The sequence below is a fragment of the Oncorhynchus masou genome, chromosome 32 (assembly GCF_036934945.1).
Source record: "Oncorhynchus masou masou isolate Uvic2021 chromosome 32, UVic_Omas_1.1, whole genome shotgun sequence".
In the NCBI taxonomy this organism is placed as follows: Eukaryota; Metazoa; Chordata; class Actinopteri; order Salmoniformes; family Salmonidae; genus Oncorhynchus; species Oncorhynchus masou.
Genome location: NC_088243.1, coordinates 69,925,649 through 69,948,445, shown reverse-complemented (window position 1 = coordinate 69,948,445; position 22,797 = coordinate 69,925,649).

The window sequence follows — 22,797 nt, the reverse complement described above, 5'->3', positions numbered from 1 at the left end:
TGCTAACCTAGAACGCATTACATGGGCTTGCTCCTACGTATCTTACCGATTTGGTCCTACCGTACATACCTATACATACGCTACGGTCACAAGACGCAGGCCTCCTTACTGTCCTTAGAATTTCTAAGCAAACAGCTGGAGGCAGGGCTTTCCCCTATAGAGATCAATTTTTATGGAATGGTCTGTCTATCCATGTGAGAGACAAAGACTCGGTCTCAATCTTTAAGTCTCTATTGAAGACTCATCTCTTCAGTAGGTCTATGATTGAGTGTAGTCTGGCCCAGGAGTGTGAAGGTGAACGAAAAGGCACTGGAGCAATGAACCACCCTTGCTGTCTCTGCCTGGCCGGTTCCCATTTCTCCACTGGGATTCTCTGCCTCTCACCCTATTACAGGGGCTGAGTCACTGGCTTACTGGTGCTCTTCCATGCTGTCCCTGGGAGGGGTGTGTCACTTGAGTGGGTTGAGTCACTGACGGGAGCTTCCTGTCCGGGTTGGCGACCTCTCCTTGGGTTGTGCCGTGGCGGAGATCTCAGGATGGTAAGTTGGTGGTTGAAGATATCCCTCTAGTGGTGTGAGGGCTGTGCTTGGCAAAGTGGGTGGGGTTATATCCTGCCTGTTTGGCCCTGTCCGGGGGTATCATCGGTCGGGGCCACAATGTCTCCCGACCCCTCCTGTCTCACCCTCCAGTATTTATGCTGCTGTAGTTTATGTGTCGGGGGGCTAGAGTCAGTCTGCTATATCTGGAGTATTTCTCCTGTCTTATCTGGATTCCTGTGTGAATATAAGTATTCTCTCTTTTTCTCTCTCTCTCTTTCTGTCTTTCTTTCTCTCTCTCAGAGGACCTGAGCCCTAGGACCATGCCTCAGGACTACCTGGCACAATGACTCCTTTCTGTTCCCAGTCCACCTGGCCGTGCTGCTGCTCCAGTTTCAACTGTTCTGCCTGCGGCTATGGAACCCTGACCTGTTCACCAGATGTGCTGCCAGTCCCGGACCTGCTGTTTTCAGCTCTCTGGAGATAGCAGGAGTGGTAGAGATACTCTAAATGATTGGCTATGAAAAGCCAACTGACATTTACTTCTGAGGTGCTGACCTGTTGCACCCTCGACAACCACTGTGATTATTATTTGACCCTGCTGGTCATCTATGAACATTTAAACATCTTGGCCATATTCTGTTATAATCTCCACCTGGCACAGCCAGAAGAGGACTGGCAACCCCTCATAGCCTGGTTCCTCTCTAGGTTTCTTCCTAGGTTCTGGCCTTTCTAGGGAATTTTTCCTAGCCACCATTCTTCTACACCTGCATTGCTTGCTGTTTGGGGTTTTAGGCTGGGTTTCTGTACAGCACTTTGTTACATCAGCTGATGTAAGAAGGGCTTTATAATTAAATTGGATTGATTGATTGATATGCACCTATGTTGTCAACTTTCATTCACAGGCTAGGTTGTAGGCTAGGTTGTAGCAACCCCATGATGGATGTAGGGAAAAAAAATCTTGTAGTAGCCTAAACCTATCGATGTTACTTTGAACTGGGTGAATGGAATATGAATGGCAGCCATATAATATGCTGTATTAGAAATAAGGCCATGCTCATGAAACAAATAAATAATAATCTTCTCTCATCATAAACAGCACTGACCGCCACTAGTTTCTATAGGGGCTAGCCATGTTTCTATGGAGGCTAGCCATGTTTCTATAGAGGCTAGCCATGTTTCTATAGAGGCTAGCCATGTTTCTATAGAGGCTAGCCATGTCAGGTCTGAAGTGTAGAACACTGTACTGTGTATGTATTCAGCAGACCATCTTACAGTTGTCTTCCTTTTCCTCTTCCCATTCCTCTCTTCTATTCCCAGGAGTTTGGTGGAAGAGGAGAATGTGCTACCTGTGAGAGGAACCGATCCAGACCAGGCCAAACAACCGGCTTTCGGCGATTGATATCCCCCATATGGATTTGACGTGATGCCAAAACACAACAGACCCAAATCATCCATTAGAGATCCCATGAAGCTAACCTCCACACAACCATTTAAGCAGATGTAAACGTATTGTGACAGATTAACAACTTCTGGAGGGCGAGCCAGGCCATTGATAACAGGTCACTGGCAGGTGACCCCTGTCCTATTAGAAAGATGGAATTGTCTAACATTGGGGGAGTCTCTTCAGTGTCTGTGAAGAGACTCTGAAATGTCCCTAAGTGGTCTCTATCTGTTGTGGCTACAGTGTCTGGAGGTAACTCACTGATATGAGAGACACACACACACTCTCTAGACCACCTCAGTGTGTGGCTGCTCTGTAGAATCATTTACCTCCCAATGCCCATCACCCCTCACTCCAACACGAGCTCATTACACGCTGTTAACCCCTGACCTTTCACTGTTCACAAGTCGTTGGACAGCTCTCAATATCCAATAAGATAGCCTTAACTGGTCATGGCAGGTCACCTTTCATTTGCTTTACGGTTGTGGGTTTTACACAGAACTGGCAGTCAAGTCAGTCACACCGTTCATGTATACTTGGGAACTGGTATATTAGCTTTGCAAATGGTTGGTGAAGTTGACATTCTGCAGCTCCTATGTACCTGGTCGACTACAGCAGGGAGCTTGTGTGCAGTCCCTGACTTATTTTCTCATTCTCTGCCCATAACCTGGAGGAACTTAGTCAAGTTTAAACCATAACAATAAAAATAAATGTTGCTTGACATCACCTTCCTTTCTTTTTCACTCTCCGTGAACAGTGTCAACAGTGTCTGTGGAATGTGAGTGTGTTCGGTGTGTGTCATTTCCCCCCCTTAAGTGCCTCTCCTCGCCATCATAACTACATTTAACAGAGCAAGAGTTATGCCCTGTGATCCTTGTCCCATTTGTCTTCATGCTTAACCTCACATGTGAACTTTCTTTGCTATTAATGGTATCAGAGGCTTGTTAGCTCGGCCATAAAGATAAAAAATCGCAGCTAATAATGGATAAGATTAGCCACAGCCAGTGATCTCCTGTTGAATTTAAACACACACATGGTCACGCATAAGATAGGGAGCCCTTTTCAAATCCCAATGGTTCATGTTGACATTGTTCATGTTATGCCATTACACTAAGTCCTGATGTCCTGCCCTATCATGCAATTCATATTAATCTCATGACCAAATACACACACTTGTAGTGTTGGGACTGGCTGGGTTATTTTAGGAACTGCTACTTGAGAGGAAAAGCAGGCATTGAGTTGGAGAGGAAGCTAACAGAAATTGACATCCACTCTCCTCAGTGCCCAACTATTGCACATGATATGACAACGGAGTCGGATTGCTGTCCCACCAACGCTGCTCTACCTCTGGTATGGATAAACAAATGGGATGGTTCTCTGCATGACACTCACACACACACAAAGAGAAGGTGTAGGAGAAGGCTGCAGCGGCCTGGATGACTTGTTTAATTGTGTGGACATGAAACATGGCGAGCAGGGAGGAAGTCGGCCCCAGGGTCTGAGGGACCTTTATTTTCTCAAGACTGCAGCGCTCAATCATGTCCTCTGCCTCTGAGGACTGGACCTATAAGACCTATACCCTCCCCCCAAGCCCCCTACCATCCCCGTGTGACAGCCAACCACCTATCTCCTCTACCACATGGGAATGCTAGGGCCTGATGGTCGATCTCTGAACCTTCTTTCTGTACATGTGTTGAAAAGGAGTGGAAGAAGAGAAACTCAGATGTCAGAATATGTGCTACAAGAGATGGACTGTAGGGCCGCTCTCTCCCTTTATTATTCTCACAAATTCTGTCTTTTGAGGGAAAATGTTGGGAAGTATTCTTACACAGTAGGAATATAATACACGCACACACAAAATGTTTAACATTTTCCAAATACAAGACAGCTTGGCAAGATTTTTATTAATTCCATTCTTATTCCAATCAAATTGGCTTCAGCAGGGTACACTAAGAACAAGCGTTTATTTGCTCTACCAGACCGGATGTATGACACCGAGTCACTGATGACTTTCACAGGGGACAATGTTATTTTGATTCAGCAGAAATTCTCTTTAGTGGACTGGGTCAATCCGGTCACTTTAGGGGTCATTTTCTGTCTCATTATTTAATTTCTGTAGTACCAAATGTATTATTAATTATCACTATGCTGGTGTATTATTTCTAACTTCAATGCAAATCGTTATCTGTCTTTTGAATTTAGTTGAGCTTGCATAAATAATATAACCCAACGTAGCAGGAGTAAAAGAAACTCCTGGAACTAGATCCCCTACATACTGGTCTAGAACTAGATCCCCTACATACTGGTCTGGAACTAGATCCCCTACATACTGGTCTAGAACTAGATCCCCTACATACTGGTCTGGAACTAGATCCCCTACATACTGGTCTAGAACTAGATCCCCTACATACTGGTCTGGAACTAGATCCCCTACATACTGGTCTGGAACTAGATCCCCTACATACTGGTCTAGAACTAGATCCCCTACATACTGGTCTAGAACTAGATCCCCTACATACTGGTCTGGAACTAGATCCCCTACATACTGGTCTGGAACTAGATCCCCTACATACTGGTCTGGAACTAGATCCCCTACATACTGGTCTGGAACTAGATCCCCTACATACTGGTCTGGAACTAGATCCCCTACATACTGGTCTAGAACTAGATCCCCTACATACTGGTCTGGAACTAGATCCCCTACATACTGGTCTAGAACTAGATCCCCTACATACTGGTCTGGAACTAGATCCCTACATACTGGTCTGGAACTAGATCCCCTACATACTGGTCTAGAACTAGATCCCCTACATACTGGTCTGGAACTAGATCCCCTACATACTGGTCTGGAACTAGATCCCCTACATACTGGTCTAGAACTAGATCCCCTACATACTGGTCTGGAACTAGATCCCCTACATACTGGTCTAGAACTAGATCCCCTACATACTGGTCTGGAACTAGATCCCCTACATACTAGTCTAGAACTAGATCCCCTACATACTGGTCTGGAACTAGATCCCCTACATACTGGTCTGGAACTAGATCCCCTACATACTGGTCTGGAACTAGATCCCCTACATACTGGTCTGGAACTAGATCCCCTACATACTGGTCTGGAACTAGATCCCCTACATACTGGTCTAGAACTAGATCCCCTACATACTGGTCTAGAACTAGATCCCCTACATACTGGTCTAGAACTAGATCCCCTACATACTGGTCTGAAACTAGATCCCCTACATACTGGTCTAGAACTAGATCCCCTACATACTGGTCTAGAACTAGATCCCCTACATACTGGTCTGAAACTAGATCCCCTACATACTGGTCTAGAACTAGATCCCCTACATACTGGTCTGAAACTAGATCCCCTACATACTGGTCTAGAACTAGATCCCCTACATACTGGTCTGAAACTAGATCCCCTACATACTGGTCTAGAACTAGATCCCCTACATACTGGTCTGGAACTAGATCCCCTACATACTGGTCTAGAACTAGATCCCCTACATACTGGTCTAGAACTAGATCCCCTACATACTGGTCTAGAACTAGATCCCCTACATACTGGTCTAGAACTAGATCCCCTACATACTGGTCTAGAACTAGATCCCCTACATACTGGTCTAGAACTAGATCCCCTACATACTGGTCAAGAACTAGATCCCCTACATACTGGTCTAGAACTAGATCCCCTACATACTGGTCTAGAACTAGATCCCCTACGTACTGGTCTAGAACTAGATCCCCTACGTACTGGTCTGGAACTAGATCCCCTACGTACTGGTCTGGAACTAGATCCCCTACGTACTGGTCTAGAACTAGATCCCCTACGTACTGGTCTAGAACTAGATCCCCTACGTACTGGTCTAGAACTAGATCCCCTACGTACTGGTCTGGAACTAGATCCCCTACATACTGGTCTAGAACTAGATCCCCTACATACTGGTCTAGAACTAGATCCCCTACATACTGGTCTAGAACTAGATCCCCTACATACTGGTCTAGAACTAGATCCCCTACATACTGGTCTAGAACTAGATCCCCTACATACTGGTCTAGAACTAGATCCCCTACATACTGGTCTAGAACTAGATCCCCTACATACTGGTCTAGAACTAGATCCCCTACATACTGGTCTAGAACTAGATCCCCTACATACTGGTCTAGAACTAGATCCCCTACATACTGGTCTAGAACTAGATCCCTGGTCTAGAACTAGATCCCTACATACTGGTCTAGAACTAGATCCCATACATACTGGTCTAGAACTAGATCCCCTACATACTGGTCTAGAACTAGATCCCCTACATACTGGTCTGGAACTAGATCCCCTACATACTGGTCTGGAACTAGATCCCCTACATACTGGTCTGGAACTAGATCCCCACATACTGGTCTGGAACTAGATCCCCTACATACTGGTCTGGAACTAGATCCCCTACATACTGGTCTGGAACTAGATCCCCTACATACTGGTCTAGAACTAGATCCCCTACACACTGGTCTAGAACTAGATCCCCTACATACTGGTCTAGAACTAGATCCCCTACATACTGGTCTAGAACTAGATCCCCTACATACTGGTCTAGAACTAGATCCCCTACATACTGGTCTAGAACTAGATCCCCTACATACTGGTCTAGAACTAGATCCCCTACATACTGGTCTAGAACTAGATCCCCTACATACTGGTCTAGAACTAGATCCCCTACATACTGGTCTAGAACTAGATCCCCTACATACTGGTCTGGAACTAGATCCCCTACATACTGGTCTGGAACTAGATCCCCTACATACTGGTCTGGAACTAGATCCCCTACATACTGGTCTGGAACTAGATCCCCTACATACTGGTCTGGAACTAGATCCCCTACATACTGGTCTGGAACTAGATCCCCTACATACTGGTCTGGAACTAGATCCCCTACATACTGGTCTGGAACTAGATCCCCTACATACTGGTCAAGAATTAGATCCCCTACATACTGGTCTAGAAATAGATCCCCTACATACTGGTCTGGAACTAGATCCCCTACATACTGGTCTGGAACTAGATCCCCTACATACTGGTCTAGAACTAGATCCCCTACATACTGGTCTAGAACTAGATCCCCTACATACTGGTCTAGAACTAGATCCCCTACATACTGGTCTAGAACTAGATCCCCTACATACTGGTCTGGAACTAGATCCCCTACATACTGGTCTGGAACTAGATCCCCTACATACTGGTCTGGAACTAGATCCCCTACATACTGGTCTGGAACTAGATCCCTACATACTGGTCTAGAACTAGATCCCCTACATACTGGTCTGGAACTAGATCCCCTACATACTGGTCTGGAACTAGATCCCCTACATACTGGTCAAGAATTAGATCCCCTACATACTGGTCTAGAAATAGATCCCCTACATACTGGTCTGGAACTAGATCCCCTACATACTGGTCTGGAACTAGATCCCCTACATACTGGTCTAGAACTAGATCCCCTACATACTGGTCTAGAACTAGATCCCCTACATACTGGTCTAGAACTAGATCCCCTACATACTGGTCTGGAACTAGATCCCCTACATACTGGTCTAGAACTAGATTCCCTACATACTGGTCTGGAACTAGATCCCCTACATACTGGTCTGGAACTAGATTCCCCACATACTGGTCTTGACAAGAAGAAGAAAAACTGTCGGGGGAGAATCTCTTCTGCATTGTTCAACCAATCCAGTAAATGTGTAGGAGGAGTTAATATGAAGTGTGTCCTTGTTAACAGTTCAGTGCTATTCTGAATCCTTGCGATCTCCCTACCCTAACCTTACATATCCCTACATGAACCCTTTTCTTAACCACTTAACATTTTAATTTCAATGGGGTATGGATGTCCCAATGATCCCAGATAGCATGGACATGGATTTTTCTGCTTTTTCTGTTCACACATACATTTTTAACAAAAAATCCTTGGCATTTTTATTCTTGAATTGAGTTGGAATTCTGTTGGTTTAGAATGTTACTTTTGTACACAAATTCAATTTAATGTTCATTCATGTTGAGCTGCTAACCCTATGTTGTTGTTTTTAGCATTCCCTAGCTATGCAGCTTAGCATGTTAGCATTTTAGCAAGGCTATTTTCTTTGGTAAACAGAGTTCATTGTATCTCACTGGTCATGTACTGCCTGTTATATTGTACTGCCTGTTATGTATGTTGTACTTACTGCTCTTTATGGAAACTTCTGCCTTCTTGAAAACCAACAGGTCACTGCTCAATAGCAAGCAGTAGTATTCCCACGTTCTAGCTACCTAGCTTTTGTTGTGGGCTAGTTTGCAGCAGGTGTTATCGAAGAGGAAGTTGTTGCTAACTTGTTAGCTTCTGCCTTTTCAATAATAACTTTACACAAGAAGTTCAATTTCAAATTAAAATAATCTGGTTAGTGGAACTGTGTTTTTTATTGCAGCATGCTTGTTGTTATTAGCCATCTCTTTGAAAATAACTTGTGTGTGACAACATTTTGGCATCATGAAGTCTTATTCAAATCTGTTCATATACATCCCCAGGAAGAATATGCCAACTTTTAAAGTGGCATTTTCTGACATTGACCATGTAGATATGTTCATTTTCACATTTTCATAAATTCTTAGAAATTTGGGGATTTATGTATACTAAGGCTTTTGTGAAAATTCTATAGCAATATAGCAGCTGTGCATTTGGACAATTAATAGACACTGCAGGAAATAAAACCAAATAAAAACATCTGTATTGTCAAGGACCGGAGTCTACACAGACCGCTGCGCTATAGTCAATCAGAGCTACAGTAGGCCTTTATACAAACAAGCCATTTTCCACACGGGCCTGCCATCATTCACTTTGAACTGGACTGTGTGTTTACAGGCAGTTGCAACAGCGCGACTTTAGATCATTTGAACGCATTTGCCAAAAACCACAAAAATTTCTGCAGATATGTAAACACCACTGGAGACCTTTTACATTTTGAGAACTTTACAGTCCTATTGATCAAACAACCATGAAAAGGTAAGCTCTCTCTAACTCAGTTATATACATCAACAACAAGATCAACAGAGCAAGATGCCAGACAGAGCAAGATGAGCTCAAATCTAACGAAGGAATATTAGTTAAACACTCAAAACTTTTTCAGCTCGTTGACCGTCAAAATTGCAATGATAAACGATGTGGAATTGTAGCCTCCTCATCCTTCTGCAGCTTACCTGCCAATGCCTGCTTGTCTCAACCAAGTGCCCAAGCTAACTGGTTAAAGTTGGCTAGCTTGCTAACTAGCTACAGTACCAGTCAAAAGTTTGGACACACCTACTCATTCAAGAGTTTTTCTTTAGTTTCACTATTTTCTACATTATTTCAAAACTATGAAATGACACCTGGGATCATGTAGTAACCAAAAAGGTGTTAACAAATCAAAAAATATTTTAAATTGTTCAAAGTAGCCACCCTTTGCACACTCTTGGCATTCTCTCAACCAGCTTCACCTGAAATGCTTTTCCAACAGTCTTTAAGGAGTTCCCACACGCTGAGCACATGTTGGTGGCTTTTCCTTCACTCTGCAGTCCAACTCCTCCCAAACCATCTCAATTTGGTTGACGTCAGGTGATTGTGGAAGCCAGGTCATCTGATGCAGCATTCCATCACTCTCCTTCTTTCAAAAATAGCCCTTATACAGCCTGAAGTTGTGTTGAGCATGGTCCTGTTGAAAAATGATAGTCCCACTAAGCACAAACCAGATGGGATGGCGTATTGCTGCAGAATGCTGTTGTAGCCATGCCGATTAAGTGTGCTTTGAATTTGAAAAAAATGACCAACTGTCACCAGAAAAGCACCATCACACCTCCTCCATGCTTCACGGTGGGAGCCACACATGTGGAGATCATCCGTTCACCTTCTCTGCGTCTCACAAAGACACGGCAGATGGAACCAAAAATATCTAATTTGGATTCATCAAACCAAAGAACAGATTTCCACCTGTCTAATGTCTACTGTTTGTGTTTCTTGGGCCAAGCAAGTTTATTTTTATTGGTGTCCTTTAGTAGTGGTTCCTTGCAGCATTTCGAACATGAAGGTCTGATTCACGCAGTCTCATCTGAACAGTTGATGTTGAGATGTGTCTGTTACTTGAACTCTGTAAAGCATTTATTTGGGCTGCAGTTTCTGAGGCTGGTAACGCTAATGAACTTATCCTCTGCAGCAGAGGTAACTGGGTCTTCCTTTCCTGTGGTGGTCCTCACGAGAGCCAGTTTCATCACAGCACTTGATGGTTTTTGCGACTGCACCTGAAGAAACTTTCAATGTTCTTGAAATTTTCCGGGTTGACTGACCTTAAAGTAATGTTGGACTGTCGTTTCTCTTTGCTTATTTCAGCTGTTCTTGCCATAATAAGAACTTGGCCTTTATCAAATAGGGCTATCTTCTGTATACCATCCCTACCTTGTCAACACAACTGATTGGCTCAAATGCATTAAGAATGAAAGAAATTCCACAAATGAACCTTTAAGAAGGCACATGTGTTAATTGAAATGCATCCCTGGGGACTAAATCATGAACCTACTGGGTGGAAGGGTAGCCTAGTGGTTAGAGCATTGAACTAGTAACCGGAAGGTTGCAAGTTCAAATCCCAGAGCTGACAAGGTACAAATCTGTCATTTTGCCCCTGAACAGGCAGGTAAACCACTGTTCCTAGGCTGTCATTGAAAATAAGAATATTTTCTTAACTGACTTGCCTAGTTAATTAAGTTAAAAATTAAACCTTGTTGTGATAATGCCAAGAGTGTGCAAAGCTGTCATCAAGGCAAAGGGTGGCTATTTGAAGAATCTTAAATATAAAATATATTTTGATATAACACTTTCTTGGTTTCTACATAATTTCATGTGTGTTATTTAATAGTTTTGATGTCTTCAGCCTCATGAGCTTAGTTCAACTGTCACACTCCATAAGAACCCAAAATATAAGCTTGTTTTTCTCCAGTGTTTGTAAACATTAAACATGTAAACAACCTCTGTATATCCTCATAACATGGTTAAAACAACAATTTTGATATCATGGATGGTCAATCCTTGCATCCATTGCTCTGTCTATTTATCTGAGAGTGGTTACATTTCTCCAGGCCCATCCCTCAGCTTTTTACCAAAACAAAGGCAGAGCACCATTTTGTTATTTTGTTCACCTGCAGATTTGCCCTTTAAACAGCTGCATATTATCAAGATATCAACATGTCACCAACAAAAAGGTTAACAATAGGCCTATAGCAAATGCAGAATATGGCAGTCATTTTTCACATGATGCATACAAAGCTCTCAATTGCCCTCCATTTGGCAATTCTTACCATAATTCTATCCTCCTGATTCCTGCTTACAAGCAAAAATTCAAGCAGGAAGCACAAGTGACCATATCAATAACAAAATGGTCAGATAAAGCAGATGCTAAGCTACAGGACTGCTTTGCTAGCACAGACTGGAATATGTTCCGGGATTCCTCCGATGGCATTGAGGAGTACACCACATCAGTTATTGGCTTCATCAATAAGTGCATCGATGACGTCAGCCTCACAGTGACCATACGTACATACCCCAACCAGAAGCTATGGATTACAGGCAGCATCCACACTGAGCTAAAGGCTAGAGCTGCCACTTTCAATGAGCGGGACTCTAACCCGGAAGCTTATAATGAATCCTGCTATACTCTCCGATGAACCATCAAACAGGCAAAGCGTCAATACAGGACTAAGATCGAATCATACTACACCGGCTCTGACGCTCGTCAGATGTGGCAGGGCTTGCAAACCATTACAGACTACAAAGGGAAGCACAGCCGAGAGCTGCCCAGTTACACGAGCATACCATATGCTCGCTTTGAGGCAAATAACACTGAAACATGCATGAGAGCACCAGCTCTGTGTGATCACGCTCTCCGCAGCTGATGTGAGTAAGACCTTTAAACAGGTCAACATTCACAAGGCCGCAGGGCCAGATGGATTACCAGGATGTGTACAGCGAGCATGCACTGACCAACTGGCAAGTGTCTTCACTGACATTTTCAACCCCTGCCTGTCCGAGTCTGTAAATCCAACATGTTCTAATCAGACCATCATAGTGCCTGTGCCCAAGAACACTAAGGTAACCTGCCTAAATGACTACCAACCCATAGCACTCAGGTCTGTAGCCATGAAATGCTTTGAAAAGCTGGTCATGGCTCACATCAACACCATCATTTTACATTTACATTTAAGTCATTTGGCAGAACCTCTTATCCAGAGCGACTTACAATCATGCCTGAAACCCTAGACCCACTCCAATTTGTATACTTCCCCAACAGATCCACAGATGATGCAATCTCTATTGCACTCCACACTGCTCTTTCCCTCCTGGACAAAAGGAACACCTATGTGAGAATGCTATTCATGGTCTACAGCTCAGTGTTCAACACCATAGTGCCCTCAAAGCTCATCAATAAGCTAAGGACCCTGGGACTAAACATCACCCTCTGCAACTGGATCCTGGACTTCCTGACGGGCCGCCGCCAGGTGGTAAGGGTAGGTAACAACACATCAGCCATGCTGATCTTCAACACAGGGGCCCCTCAGGGGTGCGTGCTCAGTCCCCTCCTGTACTACTTGTTCACTCATGACTGCACGGCCAGGCACGACTCCAACACCATAATTAAATTTGCAGATGGCACATCAGTGGTAGGCCTGATCACAGACAATGACGAGGCAGCCTGTAGGGAGACGTTCAGAGACCAGACCGTGTGGTGCCAGGACAACAACCTCTCCCTCAACGTGATCAAGACGAAGGAGATGATTGTGGACTACAGGAAAAAGAGGACCGTGCGCGCCCCAATTATCATCGACGGGGCTGCAGTGGAGCAGGTTGAGAGCTTCAAGTTCCTTGATGTCCACATCACCAACAAACTAACATGGTCCAAGCACACCTAGACAGTCATGAAGAGGGCATGACAAAACCTTCTCCCCCTCAGGAGACTGAAAAGATTTGGCATTGGTCCTCAGATCCTCAAAAGGTTCTACAGCTGCACCATCGAGAGCATCCTGACTGGTTGCATCACTGTCTGGTATGGCAACTACTCGGTCTCGGACTGCTAACCGGTGCCCCCACACATTGACTCTGTATCGATACCTCCCTGTATATAGTCTCACTATTGTTATTTTACTGCTACTCTAATTACTTGCTACTTGTATCTCTTATTCTTATCCGTTAATCTAACTGTATTGTTTGTTTGAGGCTTGTGATTTGATTTGAGTAGCATATTTCAGTAGTGTTATATTCTTGAAGATCAAGGGGCATAACATTTATTGGAATTACTGGAATTCTGATCAACTTTGGTTTTTAATGTAAAGATATAATTTAATCATATTATTATAAGTAGTAGAAAGCGATGGGTTCGAAGAAGCCTATATCACCAACCAGTAAAATGTAACATTCATATATGGCCAGTTATGTAAACCTTAAGATTGATTTATCCTGTAATAGATGTCGTTCAATTGGTAACATACATTTTTGTCTTCTTCTAATTCCTCTTAAGGGGAAAGTAATTTAAAAGTAACGGAATGTAATCAAATTACGTTACTGAGTTTGGGTAATCCAAAAGTTACGTTACTGATTACAATTTTGGAGCGGTAACTACGTAGTAACTGTAGATTTGTGCAATATACGACTGATTGTTGTCCTATGGACAGAGTATCCCACCTCAGCTGTAGATCTCTGCAGTTCATCCAGAGTGATCATGGGCCTCTTGGCTGCATCTCTGATCAGTCTTCTCCTTGTATGTGCTGAAAGTTTAGAGGGACGGCCAGGTCTTGGTAGATTTGCAGTGGTCTGATACTCCTTCCATTTCAATATTATCGCTTGCACAGTGCTCATTGGGATGTTTAAAGCTTGGGAAGTCTTTTTGTATCCAAATCTGGCTTTAAACTTCTTCACAACAGTATCTCGGACCTGCCTGGTGTGTTCCTTGTTCTTCATGATGCTCTCTGAGCTTTTAACGGACCTCTGAGACTATCACAGTGCAGGTGCATTTATACGGAGACTTGATTACACACAGGTGGATTGTATTAATCATCATTAGTCATTTAGGTCAACATTGGATCATTCAGAGATCCTCACTGAACTTCTGGAGAGAGTTTGCTGCACTGAAAGTAAAGGGGCTGAATAATTTTGCACGCCCAATTTTTCAGTTTTTGATTTGTTAAAAAAGTTTGAAATATCCAATAAATGTCGTTCCACTTCATGATTGTGTCCCAATTGTTGTTGATTCCTCACAAAAAAATACAGTTTTATATCTTTATGTTTGAAGCCTGAAATGTGGCAAAAGGTCACAAAGTTCAAGGCACTGTAGGTCTTTAAGAGTTTATTCGAAAGATAACAGCTCTATAAACATTATTTCGTGGTGCCCCGACTTTCTAGTTAATTACATTTACCTGTAACGGCGTTCTTTGTTTGTCGCAAGAGAGTCGGACCGAAATGCAGCGTGTTGGTTACTCATGTTTTTTAATGAAACAAATGACGATTACATGAAAATACTGAGACAAATACAAAACAACAAAACGGAATGTGAAACCTAAGTACAGCCTATCTGGTGAAACTACACAGAGACAGGAACAATCACCCACAAAATACACAGTGAAACCCAGGCTACCTAAATATGGTTCCCCATCAGAGACAACAAGAATCACCTGACTCTGATTGAGAACCGCCTCAGGCAGCCAAACCTAAACTAAACACACCCCTAATCAACCACAATCCCAATGCCTACAAAAACCCCAATACGACAACACAATAACATAAACCCATGTCACACCCTGGCCTGACCAACTAATTAACTAAAACACAAAATACTAAGACCAAGGCGTGACAGAACCCCCCCCCCCAAGTTGCGGACTCCCGGACGCACCTCAAAACCATAGGGAGGGTCCGGGTGGGAGTCTGTCCATGGTGGCGGTTCCGGCTCGGGACGTGGACCCCACTCCATAAATGTCATAGTTCCTCCCCTTCGCGTCCTGGGATAATTCACCCTCGCCGCCGACCATGGCCTAATAGTCCTCACCCAGAACCCCACTGAACTGAGGAGTAGCTCGTGACTGAGGGGCAGCTCGGGACTGAAGCAGCTCGGGACTGAGGGGAAGCTCGGGACTGAGGGGAGGCTCGGGACTGAGGGGCAGCTCGGGACTGAGGGGCAGCCCAGCACTGAGAGGAAGCCCAGCCAGGCAGTTGAATCCGGCAGATCCTGGCTGGCTGGCAGTTCTGGCAGATCCTGGCTGACTGGCGGATCTGGAAGAGTCTGGTTGACTAGCAGATCTGGAAGATCCTGGTTGACTAGCAGATCTGGAAGATCCTGGCTGACTGGCTGATCTGGAAGAGTCTGGTTGACTAGCAGATCTGGAAGAGTCTGGTTGACTAGCAGATCTGGAAGATTCTGGTTGACTGGCAGATCTGGAAGAGTCTGGTTGACTGGCAGATCTGGAAGAGTCTGGCTGACTACAACATAACATAACAGGTAGTACAACATAACAGGCAGTGTAACATAACAGGCAGTACAACATAACAGGCAGTATAACATAACAGGCAGTACAACATTACAGGCGGTAAAACAATATTCAGTACAACGTAACAGGCAGTAAAACACAACATACGAGGCATTACAACATAACAGGCTGTATAACAGAACAGGCAGTACAACAGAACATAACTGGCAGTACAATAGAACAAGCAACGCAACAGAACAGGCAGCACAACATAACATAACACGCAGTACAACATAACATAACAGGCAGTACAACATAACAGGCAGTATAACATAACAGGCAGTACAACATACAGGCTGTATAACAGAACAGGCAGTACAACAGAACATAACTGGCAGTACAACAGAACAAGCAATGCAACAGAACAGGCAGCACAACATAACATAACACACAGCACAACATAACATAACACGCAGTACAACATAACATAACAGGCAGTACAACATAACAGGCAGCACAACATAACATAACACACAGCACAACATAACATAACACGCAGTACAACATAACATAACAGGCAGTACAACATAACAGGCAGTATAACATAACAGGCAGTACAACATTACAGGCGGTAAAACAATATTCAGTACAACGTAACAGGCAGTAAAACACAACATACGAGGCATTACAACATAACAGGCTGTATAACAGAACAGGCAGTACAACAGAACATAATGGGCAGTACAATGTAACAGGCAGTACAACATGTTGTACGGCCTTTTCTGTTGTACTGCCTGTGATGTTTTATTGGCTGTTATGTTGCACTGCCTGTTATGTAATGGTAACCAGGTCAGCTTGTATGCTTCAATTCAGCTCTCGCCTACTCATAGGTACCCCCAAAATACTCTTATCCCAACCAGATCGCCAGGGCAAATAAACAATGTCTTCAATGGGAAGAAAAGTCATTTTTAAAATGTTTTTCAACCCTGGGTGGAAGCTGAGGACTGAGCTGGTGTTTATACAGCAAATACATAGAAGAAAAGGTGGGTTGAATCAAGGAAGAAAATAAAGGCCGTACAAATATACAAGCCCAGAGGGCTATTGAGAAAGTATTTCCTTAACAAGAGTGGAACCAATAATAAATGATGGGGCCCCTTTCCGCTGGGGGGCACGACTGGCAGGCCCCATGGGAGAACAAAGTGGGCATCCCTCTCTCTTTATAGGGGTCATCTTAACAGCACATAGTCCCAGAGTCCATAAGAAAATACCATAACTCCAGCATTGTCACGATAAGGGAATGTGCCCCCCTTCCACAACCCCTTGTGTTTTTTGGCCCCTCGTATCTTCAGTCCCCATTTGTTGTGTATAACTGAAAGAATGTTACACTACCACTCATTAGTGTTCCGTGTTTGAATCTTATGTATTTTGCTGTTTTGAGACCCTGGTTACTTCCTCATTAATAGTAGGACCTTTTATAGACACAGCATTTATTTTCTATGGAACTAATTCTAGTGATGATAATGTTGCCTCTGATCTATTTATAAAAAGTGGCATTTCTGTATATTTTTCACTTGATTTTCCAACATCTCTGCTAAGAGAGTCTCTTGATCCAAGCTGCCCTTTTTTTCCTCAAGTGTTCAATTAATCAACTTCAGAAGGTAACACTTGTAAACAGGCAGGATTTGCTGTGGCTTTCATTTGCATTACAGCGTGTTTGCATCGTTTTCAGCATAGGGACTTTACTGTTAGTCCAGGGCTTACACAGATCTATCCATTATCCTTATTGGACTCTTGGCAGATGGCCTGAAAGGATCATGGCTAGAGCTGGGATGATAATCCGAAAATGATCGACACCCACCATACCGATCACCTATCGCAGGCATTTTGCTGATATCGTTCATTACGATAAGTAGCCGATACTAGAGAAATGTGAAGTTTGAAATGAAATAAGTTTGCTAATATGGGTGATTGTTAATGGGAAAATTAATGGCTACAACAATCAAAGTAGTATTATTAGTTTAAAGGATAATTTAAAAAAACTGGTGAAACATTGTTATAAAGTTGTCGATCTATTTATTGTTAGTGCATCAATTCAGGTAATTAATCGCGATATGGATTTTTGTTCATATCGCCCAGCTCTAATCACGGCTTCACTGGAGTTGAACAATGAGTACCCCATGTTGAGTTTTACTTTCGACCTAAATGTCGTTGTACCATGCCTTTGCAGTGGATATCCAAGCTTAGGTTGCTGTGGTTTACCTGTATGCCGGTGGAATGAAGGAGGTTCATTGGTTTTAATGCGTTTCAACATACAGTATCTTTATGATTTACACTCATTTACTTTTATTTCAGTAATTTGTCAATTCCTCTTCATCCGCCTCATAAGACATGGAGCCAGAACACCAGAAGTCCAGACTATCATCATTTAGGCTTGAACTAAAAAAATAACACATGTCACAGTTTATGTAGCTAGGTAGCCATAGCCTGGAGGTATGGCTGGTTTTTAGCATTTGGAACAAACTACGAAATCATTTTCTTGGAGCGCCAGTCATTCATCTTGCCCCAGACACCTAGGTCTGGTTCCTCTCAGCATTGACATACCAAGCAGGTAACTTGTATTTTCCATTTGTTTCGACTTGAATCCCATGTAGTTTTGTGATCACATTATATATGTTGGTGCCGATCTAGTCCCAAATGGAACTGCCAGTTACCTGATGTAAGACATCTGAGCCGAAAATATGCAAACAGTGCTTTGATTATCTGGATGAAAGCTTTGGTCTTACATAAAGGGGGTTAACATATGGAGCACATTGATACTACTCCATGCCTGTAAGAAGGTTATCCACCAATTCATCTCTGAATTGTTTTTCCTCCATCGCCTACAACGGGGGCAGGGCAAGGTGCAAGTGCTCTACGTAGACTCAATCCTCATTGTATTCAGACTTTTACGGAGTCTCTCCCTTCGGAACTTGTTTCCGGAAGACCCCTCGTTAGTGACCATTAAATACCTGGTGGTGTGTTTAGCCACCAGTGAACCTCAGATAAGTCACTGGGGCCATATCGCCGCACCCTCAACTTCGTGGAGGTTCCACCCGAAGAGTAGTCTGCTATGCCATGTTTTCAACCTAATTTTCATTATCTCCAGTCTATATATGTGAAAACGGCATGAAAATAGTTTTATTTTTATTTTACCCACCTTTTCAATCTTGTCTCATCACTGCAACTCTCTAACGGGCTCAGGAGAGGCCAAGGTGGAGTCATGCGTCCTCTGAAACATGACCCACCTAACTGCGCTCCTTACCATTAACCCGGAAGCCAGCCGCACCAATGTGTCACTGGCAGCCGGGGCCAGCCTGCAGGTACCTGGCCCGCCACAAGGAGTTGCTAGAGCGAGATGAGCTGAGTAAAGCCCCATCGGCCAAACTCTCCCCTAACCTGGATGACGCTGGGCTAATTGTGCACCGTCCTATGGGACTCCCGGTCACAGGCAGTTGTGGCACAGCCCAGGAAATGAACCCGTGTCTGTAGTAATACCTTTAGCACTGCATGCGATGCAGTGCCTTAGACCACTGCGCCAGTCGGGAGGCCAAAGTTATAAAGTTCAACACGATGACATCATCAAAAGTTAAAACATTTAAAAACAGTGGTTTTCAAACACTATGACATTCATTCACAGTGATGGGGGGGAGCAGGAGGTTTTGAAAATCACTTTTTGTTTGTTTTGTAATCCTACCCTGTGATATCACAGAAAAGCATTTTTAGGACATTTATTCTTTATGCTTTATCTTGGCCAGGTCGCAATTGTAAATGAGAACTTGTTCTCAACTTGCCTACCTGGTTAAATAAAGGTGAAAAATAAATAAATAAAAAATAAATAAATTCTTATCTTTTTAACCACAGATAATAGAAACGCACAGTTTTCATATGTGTAGACACTGATATTTTGTTGGAGATAATGAACATGAGGTTGAAAAGTAGTGGAATTGCCCTTTAACCCACTCCAACAACATCTGCTGCCAATTCAGCAGGCTAGCATTCCTGCAGTCACTGCTGTTTAATATTCACTGGGGCTAGCTAGAAGAATCTCCCTGGGCAGGGGGATGGGGAGCAGGGTGTCCGAGACAACCAGATCCCCAGGTTCAGAGTCTAGACACAGTGAAAAATGAGGGGTTAAAAAAGAGTGGAGCCAGAGCAGAGGCGGGGTTAACCTGGCTAATTTGCAGGGATAATATAGCCGTTCCCAGAAGGCCTTTGGGGAGCGGAGGTGGAGAACGAACACAGACCTGACTAGTTGCAACCGCACAGGAAGTTTACAACACAGCTAGTTCGTCAAATCAAAATGTATTTAATCATCAAACAAGAAGAGAGGAGCTGGCGGCCAGGCCCAACTCAGCAGCCAGCCAGAGATGAAGATAAATGTGCAGAAAAACAGAGCCAAGAGGCAGTGCCAAATGTGCACCACGAATTAAGGAGCATGTTTTGGAGAGTTTCAACCCCTTGACTTTATGGGCCTACACCAAACACGACATGTCAAGGTGTACATTTGATTCTACTCTTGCCAAGCCCCTTTGGCGGAATGGGAATGTTATTGAGAGCTTTTTAAAATGTTTTTAATCGGTTTCATGTGCGTATCCAAAAATAAATGTTGTTGTACTATTGAAAGGACAGTAAAGATTAATGCATTGGACCTTTAAGGGGAATTACTTAGTGTGGGAGACTCAATTCTTTCTTTATTGGCAACGGTCAAAATCCCATGTGTACATAAACACTTGCCATATGTATTGCAGATTAATTTAAGCCAGAGAGCATTAAATCTGTTAATTGATAATTAGTCCAATTGCATGGCCTTTAATAAAAGCGACCTTGTAAAGTACTGTTGAATGTCTAAGAATATACAGTGCCTTCGGAAAGTATTCAGATCCCTTGACTTTAACACATTTTGTTACGTTATAGCCTTATTCTAAAATTGATGTAAAAAAAATTCCCTAATTTATTACAAATAAAAAAACTATCACATTTACATAAGTATTCAGACCCTTTACTCAGTAGTTAATTGAAGCAACTTTGGCAGCTATTACAGTCTCGAGTCTTCTTGGATATGACGCTACAAACTTGGCACACCTGTATTTGGGGAGTTTCTCCCATTCTTCTCTACTGATCCTCTCAAGCTCTGTCAGGTTGGATGGGAAGCATTGCTGCACAGCTATGTTCAGGTCTCTCCAGAGATATTCGATCGGGTTCAAGTCCGGGCTCTGGCCAGGACACTCAAGGACATTCAGAGACCTGTCCTGAAGCCACTCCTGCATTGTCTTGGCTGTGTGCTTCGGGTCGTTGTCCTCTTGGAAGGTGAACCTTCGCCCCAGTGTGAGGTCCTGAGCGCTCTGGAGCAGATTTTCATCAAAGATCTCTCTGTACAGTATGAGAAAGCTTATTCTTTGGCATACATTATATTCATGGTGTCTTACAGGGAATACAATCTGTAATGAAAGCAGGGAAGATTTTGACCTTCAAAATGCAAACAAATAAGGAGCTAAAAATACAGATTTCATATCACATTTGTTACAGTGGGACCAGTTCCATAATAATGGGAATATTTGTATTTCAGTGAGTTCAGCAGCTATCACTATAATGAATGCAAAAAAAATGAATTCTCCCTGGAATGATGTGACGTATGACTTCTCTTCGCTTCGCTTCTCTCTCACCACCGCACTCATCCAGTAAACTACAGAGAGGAGAGATGGTATTTCTGTGGTTGACACCCAAGCTTGTCTGATATCCCTGAAAGGATGATGTGGATCGTGCGACACCTCCCTTTCTCTTCTCCAAAGGACAGCCCTTGCCATGGCAACTGCATAAACATCAGGCTCCCTATCCTGTCTGGGTCTACAGGGAGTATACAAAAACACAATGTATTATAGATAGGAAGGAAGACACCCTGCATGCCTGTGTGCAGACCCAGTGTTCTGCATGGAGAGCTGAAGTAGCCACATGAGCACCCACACATGTATTGTTGCTGCACATTGTTGCACAACCAACAAGACATGCATATAATGTAAGGCAATATGGGGGGTACAGTGGCTTGCAAAAGTATTCACCCCCTTGACAATTTTCCTATTTTACAGCTGCACAGCTCTAGGGGTATGTCTCTATAAGCTTGGCACATCTTGACACTGGGATTTTTGTCCATTCTTCAAGGCAAAACTTCTCCAGCTCCTTCAAGTTGGATGGGTTCTGTAACGGTTTTCTTGACTTGAAGGAGAGGCGGACCAAAACGCAGTGTGGTTATATTGATTCATGTTTAATAAAAAAAGATAAACACGAACACTACAAAAACAATAAACGTGGAAAACAAAAACAGCCCTATCTGGTGCAAACACAGAGACAGGAACAATCACCCACAAACACACAGTGAAACCCAGGCTACCTAAGTATGATTCTCAATCAGAGACAACTAATGACACCTGCCTCTGATTGAGAACCATACTAGGCCGAAACATAGAAATACCCAAATCATAGAAAAACAAACATAGACTGCCCACCCCAACTCACACCCTGACCATACTAAATAATGACAAAACAAAGGAAATAAAGGTCAGAACATGACAGGTTCCGTTGGTGTACAGCAATCTTTAAGTCATACCACAGATTCTAAATTAGATTGAGGTTTGGGCTTTGACTAGGCCATTCCAAGACATTTAAATGTTTCCCCTTAAACCACTCAAGTGTTGCTTTAGCAGTATGCTTAGGGTCATTGTCCTGCTGGAAGGTGAAGCTCCGTCCCAGTCTCAAGACTGAAACAGGTTTCCCTTAATATTTTCCCTGTATTTAGCGCAATCCATCATTCCTTCAATTCTGACCAGTTTCCCAGTCCCTGCCGATGAAAAACATCCCATGGGGATGGTGTTCTCGGGGTGATGAGAGGTGTTGGGTTTGATCCAGACAAAGTATTTTCCTTGATGGCCAAAAAGCTCAACTTTCATTTCATCTGACGAGAGTAACATTCCCAGTGGCTCAGAAGTTTACATACACTCAATTAGCGTTTGGTAAATTGTTTAAATGGATCAAAAGTTGCCATCTGTTTTGTGAAGTGCACCAGTCCCTCCTGCAGCAAAGCACCCTTGCTGAGCGGCCTTTCAGGTTATGTCAATATAGGATTCGTTTTACTGTGGATATAGGTACTTTTGTACCTGTTTCCTTCAGCATCTTCACAAGGTCCTTTGCTGTTGTTCTGGGATTGATTTGCACTTTTCGCACCAAAGTACGTTCATCTCTAGGAGACAGAACCCGTCTTCTTCCTGAGCGGTATGAAGGCTGTG